Consider the following 13,515-nt stretch of genomic DNA (forward strand, 5'->3'; position numbering starts at 1 on the left):
AATAATAGTGGGAGACTTTAACACCCCATTGTCAATATTAGACAGATCAATGAGACAGAAAATTAACAAGGATATCCAGGACTTAAACTCAGACCTGGAACAAGAAAACCTAATAGACATTTACACAATTCTCCACCCCAAATCCACAGAATATACATTCTTCTCAGCACCACATCACACCTACTCTAAAATTGGCCACATAATTGGGAGTAAATCACTTCTCAGGAAATGCAAAAGAGCAGAAATCGTAACAAACAGTTTCTCAGATCACAGTGCAATCACGTTAGAACTCAGAATTCAAAAACTAACCCAGAACTGCACAGCTTCATGGAAACTGAACAACTTGCTCTTGAATGTTGACTGGATAAACAATGAAATAAAGACAGAAATAAAGATGTTCTTCGAAACCAATGAGAATGAAGACACAACATACCAGAATCTCTGGGACACATTTAAAGCAGTCTCTAGAGGAAATAAACAGCAATAAGTGCCCACATGAGAAGCAAGGAGAGATCAAAAATTGACCCCCTATCATCAAAACTGAAAGAGCTAGAGGAGCAAGATCAAAAACACTCAAGTCTAGCAGAAGGCAAGAAATAGCCAAGATCAGTGCATAACTGAAGGAGATAGTGACACAAAAGATCCTTCAAAAAAGTCAATAAATCCAGGAGCTAGTTTTTTGAAAAGATCAACAAAATAGACAGATCACTAGCCAGTTTAATAAAAAAGAAAAGAGAGAATAACTAAATTGATGCAATAAAAAACGATAAAGGGGATATCACCACAGATTCCACAGAAATTCAAACCATCATCAGAGATTACTACAAACAACTCTATGCACATAAACTAGTAAACCTGGAAGAAATGGATAAATTCCTGGACACTTGCCTCCTCCCAAGCCTAAACCAGGAAGAAGCCGAAACCCTGAACAGACCCATAACAAGGTCTGAAGTTGAGGCAGCAATTAAGAGCTTACCACCCAAAAAAAGCCCAGGTCCAGACGGGTTCACAGCCGAATTCTACCAGACATACAAAGAGAAGCTGTTGCCATTCCTTCTGAAACTATTCCAAACAGTACAAAAAGAGGGAACTCTTTCCAAATCATTTTATGAGAGCAACATCATTCTGATTCCAAAACCCGGCAGAGACTAAACAAGAAAGAAAACTTCAGGCCAATATCCATGATGAACATTGATGCAAAAATATTCATAAAACACTGACAAGCCGATTGCAACAGCACATGAAAAAGCTTATCCACCACGATCAAGTAGGCTTTATCCTGGGGATGCAAGGCTGGTTCAACATACACAAGTCTATAAACATAATTCACCACATAAACAGAACCAAAGACAAAAACCACATGATTATCTCAATTGATGCAGAGAAGACCTTTGACAAAATTCAACAGCCCTTTATGCTAAAAACCCTGAATAAGCTAGGTATTGATGGAACGTATCTCAAAATAATAAAAGCTATTTACAACAAACCAATGGTCAATATCATACTGAATGGGCAAAAAACCGGAAGTGTTCCCCTTGAAATGTGGCACCAGACAAGGATGCCCTCTCTCATCACTCCTATTTAATATAATACTAGAAGTTCTAGCCAGAGCAATCAGGCAAGAAAAAGAAATAAAGGGCATTCAAATTGGAAAGGAGGAAGTCAAATTTTCTCTATTTGCAGACGACACGATTGTATATCTAGAAGGCCCCATCGTCTCAGCCCCAAATCTCCTGAAACTGATAAGCAACTTTAGCAAAGTCTCAGGATACAAAATCAGTGTGCAAAAATCACATGCATTCTTATACACCAATAACAGACTTAAAGAGAGCCAAATCAAGAACAAAATTCCATTCACAATTGCCACAAAGAGAATAAAATACTTGGAATACAACTAACAAGGAACGTAAAGGATCTCTTCAAGGAGAACTACAAGCCACTGCTCAATGAAATAAGAGAGGACACAAACAGATGGAGAAACATTCCATGTTCATGGTTAGGAAGAATCAATATTGTGAAAATGGCCATACTGCCCAAAGTTATTTACAGATTCAACGCTATCCCCATCAAGTTACCAATGACCTTCTTCACAGACCTGGAAAAATCCAGACATATACAGGCATATAAGAATTAGCAGTAAGACTGCATCTAAAACACAAGAGAAATGTATCTTTCAAACTGCTGTGCTGTGTGTTGGTTCACCTTAGGAAGTTGCATCTATTTTTAGATTCAGCGAGTTGGAAACACGTTTCTTCTAAAAGCTGCATTTGGATATTCCACAGTGAATGGGAGAATATGCTGTAATGAGAAATATGTGGCTGTAAAACAAAAGCGGAGCTATCTAGCAGAATTGTTGTCAAGGTGTACATTCAGCTTACAGAGTTAAACTGATGTGTGCATGCAACAGTTCAGAAACCCTTTCTGTGGAGAATCTGGAAGCCAATATTTCCAGCTATGTACAGGCATATAAGAATTAGCAGTAAGACTGCATCTAAAACACAAGAGAAACGTATCTTTCAAACTGCTGTGCTGCGTGTTTGTTCACCTTAGGAAGTTGCATCTATGTTTAGATCCAGCGAATTAGAAAGAGGTTTCTTCTAACAGCTGCGTGTATATATTCCGAAGTTAATGGGAGTATAGGCTGTAATGAGAAACATCTGGCTCTAAAACAAAAAGGAAGCTATATAGCAGAATGGTTGCCAAGGTGTACAATCAACTTACAGAGACAAACTGATTGTGTATGCAGCACTTCAGAAACCCTTTCTCTTGATCATCTAGAAACACATATTTCCAGCCATATACAGGCATATAAGAATTAGCAATAAGACTGCGTCTAAAACAGAGGAAAAACGTTTTGTTCAAACAGCTCTGCTGTGCGTTTGTTCACATTAGGAAGTTACATCTATGTTTAAATTCACTGACTTAGAAACACGTTCTTCTAAAAGCTGCGTTTGCATATTCCAGACTGAATGGGAATATAGGCTGTAATGAGAAATATCTGATAAACGAAGCTATCTAGCAGAATGGTTGCTCAACATTTATATTCAACTTACAGAGTTAAACGGATGTGTGTATGCAGCAGCTCAGAAACCCTTTCTTTGGAGAATCTAGAATCAGACATTTCCAGCCATATACAGACATATAAGAATTAGCAGTAACACTGAGTCTAAAACACAGCAGAAACTTATCTTTCAAACTGTTCTGTTGTGTTTTCATTCACCTTAGGAAGTGGCATCTATGTTTAGATTCAGCGAGTTTGAAACACGTTTCTTCTAAAAGCTGCATTTGAATATTCCAGAGTGAATGGGAGTATAGGCTTAATGAGAAATACCTGGCTCTACAAAAAAAACGGAGCTATCTAGCAGAATGGTTGTCAGGGTATATATTCGACTTAGAGAGTTAAACTCATGTGTGTATGCAGCAGTTCAGAATCCCTTTCTTTACACAATCAAATACAGATATTTCAAGCCATATACAGGTATAAGTATTAGCAGTAAGACTGCATCTAAAATACTGGAGAAACGTATGTTTCAAACTGTTCTGCTCTGTGTTCGTTGGCCTTAGGAAGTTGCATGTGTGTTTAGATTCAGCGAGTTAGAAACACATTTCTTCTAAAACCTGCGTTTGGATGTTCCAGAGTGAACGGTTGTATAGGTTGTAATGAGAAATATCTGGCTGTAAAACAAAAACGGACTATCTAGCAGAATCATTCTCAACGTGTACATACAACTTAGAGAGGTAAACTGATATGTGTATGCAGCAGTTCAGAAACCTTTCTTTACATAATCCAGAAACAGATATTTCCAGCCATATACACGCATATAAGAATTAGTAGAAAGACTGCACCTAAACACAGGAGAAATGTATCTTTCAAGCTACTCTGCTGTGTGTTCGTTCACCTTAGGAAGTTGCATCATTATTTACATTCAGTGAGTTAGAAACACATTTCTTCTAGAAGCAGCGTTTGGATATTCCAGAGTGAATGGGAGTATATTCTGTAATGAGAAATATCTGGCTCTAAAAGAAAAAGGACATATCTAACAGAATGGTTTTCAATGTATGCCTTCAACTTACAAAGTTAAACTGCTGTGTGTGTGCAGTAGTTCAGAAACCCTTTCTGGGGAGGACCCAAAAGCAGACATATACAGCAAAATGCAGGCATATAAGAAATACCAGTAAGAATTTGACTAAAACACAGAAGAAACGTATCTTTCAAACTGCTCCACTGTGTGTTCGTTCACCTTACGGAGTTGCATCTATGTTTAGATTCAGCGAGATACAAACACCTTTATTCTAGGAGCAGCATTTGGATATTCCAGAGTGAATGGGAGTCTATGCTGTAGTGAGAAATATCTGGCTCTAAAAGGAAAACGGAGCTATCTAACCCAGTGTTTTTCAATGTGTGCATTCAACGTACAGTGTGAAACAGCTCTGTGTATGCAGCAGCTCAGAAACCCTTCTGGGGGCAATCTAAAAGCAGACGTTTCCAGTCGAATGCAGGCATATAAGTAATAGCAGCAAAAATTCGTTTAAAACTCAGAAGAAACGCATGTTTCAAACTGCTCTGCTGTGTGCTCTTTCACCTGAGGATGTTGCATCTATGTTCAGTTTCAGCGAGTTAGAAAGACCTTTATTTTAGGAGCTTCGTTTGGTTATTACAGAGTGAATGGGAGTATATGTTGTAATGAGAAATATCTGGCTGGAAAAAAATACGGAGCTATCTAACAGAATTGTTGTCAAGGTGTGCATTCAACTTAAAGAGTTAAACTGATGTGTGTATGCAGCAGTTCCGAAACCCTTACTGGGGAGAATCTCACAATAGACATTTCCAGCCAAAATCAGGCTTGTAAGCAATAGCAGTAAAACTGCATCTAGAACACAGAAGAAACGCATCTTTCAAACTGCTCTGCTGTGTGTTCATTCACCTTAGGGAGCTGCTTGTACGTTTAGATGCAGCGAGTTAGAAACACCTTTCTTATAGGACCAGCGTTTGGACATACCAGAGTGAATGGGAGTATATGCTGTAATGAAAAATATCTGGCACTAAAAGGAAAATGGAGCTATCTAACAGAACGGTTTTCAATGTGTGCATTCAACTTACAAAGTTAAACTGCTTTGTGTATTCAGCAGTTCAGAAACCTTTTCTGGAGACAATCTAAAAACAGAGAATTCAGGCCAAATGCAGGCATATCAGAAAAAGCAGTAAGACTGCATCTAAAACACAGAAAAAACTTACTTTTCAAACTGCTCTGCTGTGTGTACGTTCATCTTAGGGAGTTGCATCTATGTTTACATTCAGCGAGTTAGAAACACCTTTCATCTCAGAGCATCATTTGGATGTTCCAGAATAAATGGGATTATAGGCTGTAATGAGACAGATCTGGCACTAAAAGGAAAACGAAGCTATCTAACAGAATGCTTTTCAATGTCAGCATTCAACTTACAGAAGTAAATTTCTGTGTGTATGCACCAGTTCAGAAACACTTTCTGGGGAGAATCTAAAACCAGACATGTCCAGCCAAATGCAGGCATATAAGGAATAGCAGTAAGACTGCATCTAAAACACAGAAGAAACGTACCTTTCAAACTGCTCTGCTGTGCTTTCGTTCACCTTAGGTAGTTGCATCTATGTTTAGATTCAATAAATTATAAACACGTTTCTTATAAAAACTGGGTTTAGATATTCCAGAGTGAATGGGAGTATAGGCTGTACTGAGAAATATCTGGCTGTAAAACAAAAAGGAAACTATCTGGCAGAATGGTTCCCAAGGTATACAAACAACTTACACATGTAAACTGATGTTTGTATGCAGCAGCTCCTAAACACTTTCTTTTGAGTATCTAGAAACAGGTATTTCCAGTCATTTACAGGCATATAAGAATTAATGGTAAGACTGCATCTAAAACACAGGAGAAACGTATCTTTCAAACTACTCTGCTGTGTGATCGTTCAACTTAGGAACTTCCATCTATGTTTATATTTACCTTGTTAGAAACACCTTTTTTCTATAAGCTGGGTTTAGATATTCCAGTGTGAATGGAAGTATAGGGTACAATGAGGAATATCTGGCTCTAAAACAAAAATGGAGTTATCTAGCAGAATGTTTGTCAATGTTAACATTCATCTGACACAGTTAAACTGATGTGTGTATGCAGCAGTTCACAAACCCTTCCTTTATGGTATCTAGAAACAGATATTTCCAGCCATATACAGTCATTTAAAAAATAGCAGTAAGACTGCGTCTAAAACACAGGAGAAACGTATCTTTCAAACTGCTGTACCGTGGGTGCGTTCACCTTAGGAAGTTGCATCTATGTTTAGATTCAGGGAATTATAAACACGTTTATTCTAAAAGTTGCATTTGGGTATTCCACAATACATGTGGATATAGGCTGTAATGAGAAATATCTGGTCCTAGAAAAAAAACGGATCTATCTAGCAGAATGGTTGTCAAGCTCACCATTCAACTTATAGAGTTAAACTGATGTGTCCATGCAGCAATTCAGACACCCTTTGTTTATGGAATCTAGAAATACATATTTCCTGCCATATACAGGTATTTAAGAATTAGCAGTAAGGCTTCGTCTAAAACAGAGGAGAAACGTATCTTGCCAACTGCTCTGCTGTGTGTTCGTTCACCTTAGGAAGTTGCATCTGTGTTTAGATTCAGTGAGTTAGAAACACGTTACTTCTGAAAGTGCATTTGGATATTCCAGAATGAATTGGAGTATATGCTGTAATGAGAAATATCTGGCTCTACAACAAAACGGAGATATCTAGCAGAATGATTGTCAAGGTGTGCATTCAACTTGCAGGCTTAAAATGATATGTGTATGTAGCAGTTCAGAAACCCTTTCTTTGGAGAATCTAGAAACGGATATTTCCAGCCATATACAGGAATGAAAGTATTAGCGGTAAGATTGCCTCTAAATACAGGAGAAATTTATATTTCAAACTGCTGTGTTGTGTGTTGGTTCACCTTAGGGAGTTGCATCTATGTTTAGATTCAGCGAGTTAGAAACACGTTTCCTGTATAGCAGCATTTGGGTATTCCAGAGTGAATTGGGCTATAAGCTGTAATGAGAAATACCTGGCTGTAAAACAAAAACGGAGCTATCTAGCACAATGGTTGTCAAGGTGTACATTCAATTTGCGGAGGTAAACGGATGTGTGTAGCAGTTCAGAAATGGATATTTCCAGCCATATACTGGCATATAACGATTAGCAGAAAGGCTTCGTCTAAATACACATGAGAAACATATATTTCAAACTGCTCTGCTGTGGGTTCATTCACCTTAGGAAGTTGCATTTATGTTTAGATTCAGTGAGTTGCAAACACGTTTCTTCTAAAAGCTTCGTTTGGATATTCCAGAGTGACTGGGAGTATAGGCTGTAATGAGAAATATCTGGCTCTAAAACAAAGATGGATCTACCCACGGAATTGTTGTCAAAGTGTACATTCAACTTACAGATTTGAACTGATGTGTGTATGTATCGTACAGAAACCCTTTCTTTGGTGAATGTACAGAAGGATATTTCCAGCCATATACAGGACTATATGAATTAGCACTATACCTGCCTCTAAATCACAGGAGAATCATTTATTTCAAACTGCTCCGCTTCAACTTAGGAAGTTTCTTCAACTTAGGAAGTTCCAGAATGGTTGACAAGGTGTACATTCAACTTACAAAGCTAAATTGACGTGTGTATGTAGCAGTTCAGAAACAATTTCTTTAGAGAATCTAGAAACAGATATTTCCTGCCATACACAGGCATATAGGAATTAGCAGTAATACTTCCTGTATAACACAGGAGAAACGTATATTTGAAACCGCTCTACTTTGTGTTCGTTCACCTTAGAACCTTACATCTATGTTAAGATTCAGTGAGTTAGAAACAAGTTTCTTCTAAAAGCTGCGATTGGATATTCTAGAATGAACGGGAGTATATGCTATAATGAGAAATATCTGGCTCTAAAACAAAACGGAGCTATCTAGCAGAATCGTTGTCAGTATGTACATTCAACTTATTGAGTTAACCTAATGGGTGTATGTAGTAGTTCAGAAACCCTTTCTTTGGAGGGTCTAGAAACAGATATTTCCAGCCATATACAGGAATATAAGAATTAACAGTAAGACTGCGCCTAAAACAGAGGAGAAACATATATTTCAAACTGCTCTGCTGTATGTTCGATCACCTTAGTAAGTTGCATATATGTTTAAATTCAGCGGGTTAGAAACACATTTCTTCTAAGAGTTGCATTTGGATATTCCAGATTGAATGGGAGGATAGACTGTAATGAGAAATATCTGGCACTAAAAGAAAAACGGAGTTATCCAGCAGAATGGTTGTCAAGGTGTGCAGTCAACTTACAGAGTTAAACTGATATGTGTATGTAGCAATTTAGGAACACTTTCTTTGGAGAATTCAGAAACGGATATTTCCAGCTATATACAGGCATATAAGAATTAGTAGTGATCAATCTAAATGGCCGTTTCGGAACAGCTCAGGATTTCATCTCCCAGTGAAAGCACACAAGGTGAGTGGGCACTGCATTTTTATTGCCCACAGACTAGGAAATTCCCAGGTGTAGGAGCTCCATGGGTCGCCACCGTGGTTGTTTTGGCCTACTTGGCTGTGCTGGCCCACACCGCTGCTTTGCCACGTGTGGCTTCTGTGCCGGCGCCCCGGAGCAGCGGTTCTCCACACAAAATATACTGGCCCGGGTGCCCTTTTGGCTGGAGATTGGAGCCATGGCAACTCGCCCATTCTTCTGTTTAAAAAGGCGACTGAGTAGGGAACCAGGAGAGTAGATTCCAGGGCAAAAAACGCACCACAAATCTCAGTGCTGCCATTTAAGCCAGTGCAGTGACTTGTGGCAGGGGAAAACACACAGACCCCCCCGGCGTCTCTTCAACAGGTGACTGGAACACCAACATAAAAAAAAACAAAGCTTTGAGGCAGGGAGCCAGGTGATCAGGCTGGGCTGGTCCCACCCCCACAAAAGAACAGCAATCAGAAACTCTCTGGATTGAGAATTTCACAGCAAGTGCAACTGAACCTGGGACAGTCCACCTCTGTGGGGGAGGGGCGTCCGCCATTACCAAGGCAGCCCGCCACTATGGAGGTAGTCAGCCAATGCCTGCCTTTGCCAAGGCAACCTGCCATTGCTGAGGCAGCCCGCCGTTGTCAAGGCAACCGCCACTGCAGAGAGGCTCTGCCTTAACAGAGGTGGGCCACCATTGCCGAGGCAGTTATAACTACACCCATATAAACAGGACTGCAGGGAATTTCACTCAGAAGCTAGGCGGAGCCCACAGCAGCTCAGCAAAGCCTCTACAGGCAGACAGTGACTAGGCTGCCTCCTTGCTGGGCAGGGCAGCTCTGAAGGAAAAAAAAAGAAGGCAGCAGCATAATGGAAACGCATAAAACCCTAAAACCCTGGGACAGAGCACCTGGGAACAAAAAGTGGTTTATGAGCTCTGCTGCAGCAGACCTAAACTTACCTGCCCAGCAGCTCAGAATGAACAATGGAGATCACAGCTCAGCATTTGGGCTCCTATAAAGAAGAGACCGTCTCCCAAAGCAGCTCCCTGACCCCAATATATCCAAAAAGACACCTCATAAAAGAGAGATCAGATTGACACTAGGCGGGTATCCTTCTGGGACAAAGATAGCGGAAGAAGAAAACTGGTAACACCCCATACTGTTCAGTAGCTGCTGCAGGTGATCCCCAGGGAAGCAGGACCTGGATGGACCTCAGCAGACCTACAGCAGACGGGCCAGACTGCCAGAAGGAAAACCAAGAAATAGAAATAAACTCATCATCAACAAATGGAACGTCCACTCAGAGACCCAATCTGAAGGCCAGCAACTACAAAGACGACAGGTGGATAAATCCATAAAGATGGGAAGAAACCAGCGCAGAAAGGATGAAAACACCCAAAACCAGAACACCTGACCTCCTACAAGGGATCACAACTCCTCATCAGCAAGGGAACAAGGTTGGATGGAGAACAAGTGTGATGAAATGACAGAATCAGACTTCGGAAGGTGGGGAGTAAGAAACTTCTGTGAACTTAAAGAACATGTTCTAACCCAATGCAGAGAAACTAAGAACCTAGAAAAAAGATTTGACGAAATCCTAACGAGAATGGACAAAATAGAAAGGAATATAAGTGAATTGATGGAGCTGAAAAACACGAGAACTTCGTGAAGCATGCACAAGTATCAGAGGTCGAACATCATCTCAGTGAAATAAAATGGGAAGGCAAGAATCGAGAAAAAAAGTGTAAAAAGGAATGAACAAAATCTCCAAGAAATATGGGACTAGGTGAAAAGGCCTAATCTACGTTTGATAGGCGTACCTGAATGCGATGAAGAGAATGGATCCAAGCTGGAAAATACTCTTCAGGATATTATCCAGGAAAAATTCCCCAACCTAACAAGTCAGGCAAACATTCAAGTCCAGGAAATACAGAGAACACCACAAAGATATTCGTCAAGATAGAGCAACCCCAAGGCACACAATCGTCAGATTCACCAGGGTTGAAATGAAAGAGAAAATACTAAGGGCAGCCATTGAGAAAGGTCGGGTTACCCACAAAGGGAAACCCATCAGACTCACAGCAGATCTCTCAGCAGAAACCCTACAAGCCAGAAGAGAGTGGGGGCCAATATTCAACATCCTTAAAGAAAAGAACTTTCAACCCAGAATCTCCTATCCAGCCAAACTAAGCTTCATAAGTGAAGGAAAAATAAAATCCTCTGTCAATATTCAAGTAATCAGAGATGTCGTCACCACCAGGCCAGCTTTACAAGAGCTCCTGAAAGAGGCTCTACACATATAAGGGAACAACCAGTACCAACCACTCCAAAAACATGCCAAATGGTAAAGAGAATCAACACAATGAAGAATCTGCATTAACTAACGGGCAAAACAGCCAGCTAGCACCAAAATGGCAGTAGCAAATTCACACATAATAATGTTAACCCTAAACGTAAATGGACTAAATGCCCCAATCAAAACACACAGACTGGCATATTGGATAAAAAGCCAAAGCCCATCGGTGTGCTGTATCCAGGAAACCCATCTCACATGCAAGGATACACAAAGGCTCAAAATAAAGGGATGGAGGAAGATTTACCAAGGAAATGGAGAGCAAAAAAAAGCAGGAGTCGCAATTCTCGTCTCTGATAAATTAGACTTTAAAGCAACTGAGATCAAAAGAGACAAAAAAGGACATTACATAATGGTAAAAGGATCAATGTAACAAGAAGAGCTAACGATCCTAAATATATACGCACCCAATACAGGAGCACCCAGATACATATGGCAAGTTCTTAATGACTTATAAGAGACTTAGACTCCCACACAATAATAGTGGGAGACTTTAACACCCCATTGTCAATATTAGACAGATCAACCAGACAGAAAATTAACAAGGATATCCAGGACTTGAGCTCAGACCTGGACCAAAGAAACCTAATAGACATTTACAGAAGTCTCCACCACATATCCACAGAATATACATTCTTCTCAGCACCACATCACACCTACTCTAAAATTGACCACATAATTGGGAGTAAATCACTCCTCAGCAAATGCAAAAGAACGGAAATCATAACAAACAGTCTCTCAGACCACAGTGCAATCCAGTTAGAACTCAGAATTCAAAAACTAACCCAGAACCGCACAGCTTCATGGAAACTGAACAACATGCTCTTGAATGTTGATTGGATTAACAATGAAATGAAGACGGAAATAAAGATGTTCTTCTAACCAATGAGAATGAAGAAACAACATAAGAGAATCTCTGGGACACATTTAAAGCAGTCTCTAGAGGAAAATATATAGCAATAAGTGCCCACATGAGAAGCAAAAAGAGATCAAAAATTGACATTCTATCGTCAAAACTGTAAGAGTTAGAGGAGCAAGACCAAAAAAACTCAAGTCTAGCAGAAGACAAGAAATAGCTAAGATCAGAGCAGAACTGAAGGAGATAGAGACACAAAAAACCCTTCAAAAAATCAATAAGTCCAGGTGCTGGTTTTTTTGAAAAAATCAACAAAATAGACAGACCACTAGCCAGTTTAATATAGAAGAAAAGAGAGAATAACTAAATTCATGCAATAAACAACGATAAAGGGGATATCACCACAGATTCCACAGAAATTCAAACCATCATCAGAGATTATTGCAAACAAACCTATGCACATAAAATAGCAAACCTGGAAGAAATGGATAAATTCCTGGACACTTGCCTCCTCCCAAGCCTAAACCAGGAAGAAACCGAAACCCTGAACAGACCCATAACAAGGTCTGAAGTTGAGGCAGCAATTAAGACCTTACCACCTCAAAAAAGCCGAGGTCCGGACGGGTTTACAGCCGAATTCTACCAGACATACAAAGAGGAGCTGGTACCATTCCTTCTGAAACTATTCCAAACAATACAAAAAGAGGGAATTCTTCCCAAATCATTTTATGAGACCAACATCATCCTGATTCCAAAACCTGGCAGAGACTCAACAAGAAAAGAAAACTTCAGGCCAATATCCATGATGATCATAGATACAAAAATCTTCAATAAAGTACTGACAAGCCGATTGCAACAGCACATCAAAAGGCTTATCCACCATGATCAAGTAGGCTTCATCCAGGGATGCAAGGCTGGTTCCATATACACAGGTCTAAAAACGTAATTCACCACATGAACAGAACCAAAGACAAAAACCACATTGTTATCTCAATTGATGCAGAGAAGGCCTTTAACAAAATTCAACAGTCCTTTACGCTAAAAACCCTCAATAATCTAGGTATTGACAGAACATATCTCAAAATAATAAAAGCTATTTACGACAAACCAATGGCCAATATCATAATGAATGGGCAAAAACTGGAAGCATTCTCCTTGAAATGTGGCACTAGACAAGGATGCCCTCTGTCTCCACTCCTATTCAATATAGTACTAGAAATTCTAGCCAGAGCAATCAGGCAAGAAAAAGAAATAAAGGGTATTCAAATAGGAAAAGAAGAAGTCACATTGTCTCTATTTGCAGACGATGTGATAGTATATCTAGATCCCATCGTCTCAACCCCAAATCTTCTGAAATTGATAAACAACTTCAGCAAAGTCTCAGGATACAAAATCAATGTGCAAAAATCACATGCATTCCTATACCCCAATAACAGACTTAAAGAGAGCCACATTAAGAACAAACTTCCATTCACAATTGCCACAAAGAGAATAAAATACCTAGGAATACATCTAACAAGGAATGTAAAAGGCCTCTTCAAGGAGAACTACAAGCCACTGCTCAACGAAATAAGAGAGGACACAAACAGATGGAGAAACATTCCATGTTCATGGTTAGGAAGAATCAATATCATGAAAATGGCCATACTCCCCAAAGTAATTTACAGACTCAATGCCATCCCCATCAATCTACCAATGACTTTCTGCACAGAACTGGAAAAAACCACCTTAAACCTCATATGGAACCAAAGAGAGCCC

The sequence above is a fragment of the Cebus imitator genome, unplaced genomic scaffold, assembly GCF_001604975.1.
Source record: "Cebus imitator isolate Cc_AM_T3 unplaced genomic scaffold, Cebus_imitator-1.0 Scaffold874, whole genome shotgun sequence".
Lineage (NCBI taxonomy): Eukaryota > Metazoa > Chordata > Mammalia > Primates > Cebidae > Cebus > Cebus imitator.